Source organism: Sander vitreus, chromosome 23, assembly GCF_031162955.1.
Source record: "Sander vitreus isolate 19-12246 chromosome 23, sanVit1, whole genome shotgun sequence".
Classification (NCBI taxonomy): Eukaryota; Metazoa; Chordata; class Actinopteri; order Perciformes; family Percidae; genus Sander; species Sander vitreus.
Genome location: NC_135877.1, coordinates 22135900 through 22140899, shown reverse-complemented (window position 1 = coordinate 22140899; position 5000 = coordinate 22135900). Strand labels below are relative to the sequence as shown.

General features: G+C 42.5%; 1 protein-coding gene and 1 pseudogene across 2 annotated transcripts in view; one reads left to right on the top strand and one right to left on the bottom strand.

The window, feature by feature from the left end:
- The window catches only part of LOC144512459 (echinoderm microtubule-associated protein-like 6), a gene marked incomplete at its 3' end in the record, with an annotated part of 122210 nt that overhangs the window by 114776 nt on the left and 2434 nt on the right, over nt 1–5000 (top strand). The gene's annotated exons all lie outside the window — the stretch shown is intronic.
- On the bottom strand, nt 1686–3422 carry LOC144512314 (nuclear factor 7, brain-like; annotated as a pseudogene). Its single transcript, XR_013500984.1, has 2 exons — nt 3358–3422; nt 1686–3130 (listed from the first exon to the last, which is right to left on the bottom strand). The product of XR_013500984.1 is annotated as a nuclear factor 7, brain-like (transcript).

Below are 5000 nucleotides of genomic sequence, written 5' to 3'. Positions count from 1 at the left end.
TTGAGTGTGTGGACAGGTGTCTTTTATACAGGTAACGAGTTCAAACAGGTGCAGTTAATACAGGTACGTGAGAGCCGGAATTCTTACTGGTTGGTAGGTGATCAAATACTTATGTCATGCAATAAAATGCAAATTAATTATTTAAAAATCATACAATGTGATTTTCTGGATTTTTGTTTTAGATTCCGTCTCTCACAGTTGAAGTGTACCTATGATACAAATTACAGACTTCTACATGCTTTGTAAGTAGGAAAACCTGCAAAATCGGCAGTGTATCAAATACTTGTTCTCCTCACTGTAAAACTGCATGCATTACTGGCACCAAGTGGTATATAAACAAAACAGAAACAAAGTAGCATAATGGCTCCAACAGTGTATACGTGCAGGAAAACCCCGGTTACTGAAGGAGTTCTCTAGCTCTTTATTCTACAAAATAAAAAATAAAAGACTAGCGATACACAGAAAAATAAACACTAAAATACTCTTTCAGTGTTAACCTACGTTTTATTTATCATGAATAATATCCTCTGAGGGTAAAGGTGGGGTTAATAATGTATGAAAATATTTGCTAAATTTAGGGGGGCCAGAGTGGGGGTTGAGGCTTAATATTAAGGGGGCACCATCGGGCCGTCGGGCCATCGGGCCATCGAGCCATCGGGCCATGGGCCATCGGGCCTTGGGCCGTCGGGCCATGGGCCATCGAGCCATCGGGCCATCGAGCCATCGGGCCATCGGGCCATCGAGCCATCGGGCCATCGGGCCATCGAGCCTTGGGCCGTCGGGCCATCGGGCCATCGGGCCATCGAGCCATCGGGCCATCGGGCCATCGGGCCATCGGGCCATGGGCCATCGAGCCATCGGGCCATCGAGCCATCGGGCCATCGGGCCATCGGGCCATCGAGCCTTGGGCCGTCGGGCCATGGGCCATCGGGCCATCGAGCCATCGAGCCATCGGGACGTTGCTTATGTCGAACCCTGCGCAGTATCTCAAAATAATCAGATATAATCTTAAAATATTACATCAACACTACACACAGACATTAAACACTAAAACAAATCACAACAATTTAAATGGATTGACAGAATAGAACAACAATAATAATGTTCCAGCTAAACATCCATATTTACATGTATAAACATCCGTATGTAACCGGCAGGTTAACTTGAAAATACGGAAGCAAGTAAACATTCTCATAAGACAGTTACACGAGTAGTTCATAGTGAAATAAGTGGCCAATTCTTCTCTTATGTGCATGTTTTAACGTGTGCCTTTTGTTGTGACTTGTTTTATTGATTGATTTTATTATTTTATTTCGTTTGTTGTGTTTTTATGAAGTTTAAGGCCACTTCTCTCTAGTTTCCCCTCCTGTGGCAGACTGATCTCATGAAGTGGCGTATGTATGAAGCACCAATTCGTATGCCATTTTTGGCGTGTTATCAAGACGCATACTCGTTTTTTAGCATGTTTATGAACGCCATTTGGCCTCCATTGACCTACATTACCTTGCGATTGTGTGTGAATTAACGCCATAGCGAGTAGTATGAGAGGGTGAGAATCCGCGTAGGGAGGTTGGTCGGGGGGGTGGATGGGTCAAACACAGGAGTTTACTACCCTTTATATTAACAACCATTATTCTATTTATATTAATTCTAAATATAATAGATGGACCACATTAACGTTTAGGAAGTGAACAGTTGTTTATTATCACTACCCTAAAACTAAAGACTATCAGACCTGTTGTTTTGTCACACAGACCTTCAGTGGTGATATCTTCAGTGGGACTTTATCCCCAGACCTAAAGTATGGAAACAGCCTGTCAGTGAAAGTGTGTGTGAAGGTGTGTATGTGTGTGTTAGTATCAGGGTCAGAGAACGACAGCTTTCCTCTGTTCCAGTCCAGAGTCACTCTGACCCTCTGGAGCTGCTTCTTAAACGGGAGATCAGTGCGCAGAGCTGGTGGAGACCACGCTGAGTATTCACCTCTATAGAACCATATTCTACATAATCCAGACCGTATGCCTCCCTTCCTCTGGACAGACTCTGCTAACACACCCAGCGACCAGAATGTACTGACTCCAACCTCGACGTCCCAGCTGTGAGTCCCTGAGTTAAAGCCCTCAGAGCCCAGGACAAAGAAGTGATAATCAAGCCTCTCTGGATTATCAGGAAGCTTCTGTGTCTCTCCTCCTAGTCTCACACTGGTCAGATCTTCAGACAGGATGAGATATGGACCAACAGTGTTTGGGTCCAGAATCAGAGGAGTGTAGGAGACCATGTCGTTCATCTTGTTCCAGATGTTGAAGCTCAGGTTGCCCAGGTGTTTGACCTCGTCTATCAGAGCTCCTGAGAGCAGCTGTGGATCATCCAGCAGGGGGCGCTGCTGGACTCTTTCCACTGCAGCCTTGTAGTTGATCAGGAATGAGGTGTCTTCAGCTCTCAGCTCCTCCTCTGTGGCTCTGACTGTGTCTGAAAGAGCTGCTATCTCTCTGCTCAGAGCCTCCATCTTCTCCTTCATCCTCTGACTCTTCTGCTCCTCTTCCTCCCTCAGTGCAGCCATCCTGGCCTCCTCTTCCTCTTCTAGAAACTGGTGAAGCTTCTTAAACTGATCCTTAATCTGCGTCTCTGTGTGTCGGACCTGGACCTTCATGTGTTCTGCTGTTAGATCACACTCCTCTTTAACTTGTTCAAAAACCTTCATCTTCTTCTTTAAGGGCTCCAGAGTTTCCTGGAGTTCCTTCTTGTGTTGTCGTGCAGCTTCATCGATGGGTTTGATTATGTGGTTGGTGTGTTTTTCTGAATGTAGACAGACGAGACACACTGGCTGCTGATGGTCCAGACAGAAGAGTTTAAGTTTCTCAGAGTGCAGACTGCAGAGAGCCTCTGAAGCTCTCTGATCTCTCTGCTGTAAGAAACTCAAACACAGCTTCTTTAACTCCAGGTTACGAGGTGGTTCTGGCTTTGAAGATCTCCTCTTACAAACTGGACACTCCTGTGTTGTTTTTCTGTCCACCAGCTCTTCAGACAGTCTTTACAGAAGCTGTGACTACATGACAGAACAACAGGATCTCTAAAGACTTCATGACAGACCGAACAGCAGAAATCCTCCTCTGACATAGAAGCCATGTTGTCTCTGAATGCAGATAAACACAGCAGACGGCGTTAAAGGTGTGTCACAGTGTTCCCCTCCCTGCTGCAGAAAGTTTCCTCAGTTACTTTCACTTTGAGTCTCTACGTGTTTTTTCAGTCTGCAGCAGATTACAGTTCAAGTATTTCACTTCTTCAGTACTTTCGAGCTCCTTCCTGTAACTGTCCTCCCTCAGTTAAAGTCACAGCTTTGTAATAAAAGGTCAATCTTACCGTCTGTCTGTCGCTGCGTCTCTTCTCACTGACGACTCACCAGGAACAAGCTGGTTTCCTGTTTGTCTCAGATGATGTAATGTAAGGTGTGGAGCTTTGTCAGGCAGCTGAAGAGTTTCATCTTAAAGGGACAGTTCAGATGTTGTAACGTGTGGTTGAATGAGCTACTTCTCCGTAGTCAGAAGCTAAGCAATATCCTGCTGCATACAAGGGCAGCAGCTAAACAAATGTTAGGCTCCTGAAAACATATATCAGTTTAATTGGACGATATATTTACAATATCTTTGGAGCTTTACCTTGCTGTCAGACAGCCCTTTACGACGAGGAACTGCAGGTATTATCTCTGCTCTCTTCAAAGCAGTGACGGACTGGGATCAAAAAACTTGAACTGGGAATCAAATTCCAGATGGCCAGTCTGTTTACTGCATTTCAGAGAGAAATATTGTACTTTTTACTCCACTACATTCATCTGTTCCAGCTTTAGTTACTAGTTACTTTAGTTACTCCACTACATTCATCTGTTCCAGCTTTAGTTACTAGTTACTTTAGTTACTCCACTACATTCATCTGTTCCAGCTTTAGTTACTAGTTACTTTAGTTACTCCGCTACATTCATCTGTTCCAGCTTTAGTTACTAGTTACTTTAGTTACTCCACTACATTCATCTGTTCCAGCTTTAGTTACTAGTTACTTTAGTTACTCCACTACATTCATCTGTTCCAGCTTTAGTTACTAGTTACTTTAGTTACTCCACTACATTCATCTGTTCCAGCTTTAGTTACTAGTTACTTTAGTTACTAGTTACTTTAGTTACTAGTTACTTTAGTTACTCCACTACATTCATCTGTTCCAGCTTTAGTTACTAGTTACTTTAGTTACTCCACTACATTCATCTGTTCCAGCTTTAGTTACTAGTTACTTTAGTTACTAGTTACTTTAGTTACTCCACTACATTCATCTGTTCCAGCTTTAGTTACTAGTTACTTTAGTTACTCCGCTACATTCATCTGTTCCAGCTTTAGTTACTAGTTACTTTAGTTACTCCGCTACATTCATCTGTTCCAGCTTTAGTTACTAGTTACTTTAGTTACTTAGTTACTAGTTACTTTAGTTACTAGTTACTTTAGTTACTCCACTACATTCATCTGTTACAGCTTTAGTTACTAGTTACTTTAGTTACTCCACTACATTCATCTGTTCCAGCTTTAGTTACTAGTTACTTTAGTTACTAGTTACTTTAGTTACTCCGCTACATTCATCTGTTCCAGCTTTAGTTACTAGTTACTTTAGTTACTCCACTACATTCATCTGTTCCAGCTTTAGTTACCAGTTACTTTAGTTACTCCACTACATTCATCTGTTCCAGCTTTAGTTACTAGTTACTTTAGTTACTCCGCTACATTGATCTGTTCCAGCTTTAGTTACTAGTTACTTTAGTTACTCCGCTACATTCATCTGTTACAGCTTTAGTTACTAGTTACTTTAGTACTCCACTACATTCATGTTACAGCTTTAGTTACTAGTTACTTTAGTTACTCCGCTACATTCATCTGTTCCAGCTTTAGTTACTAGTTACTTTAGTTACTCCACTACATTCATCTGTTCCAGCTTTAGTTACTAGTTACTTTAGTTACTCCACTACA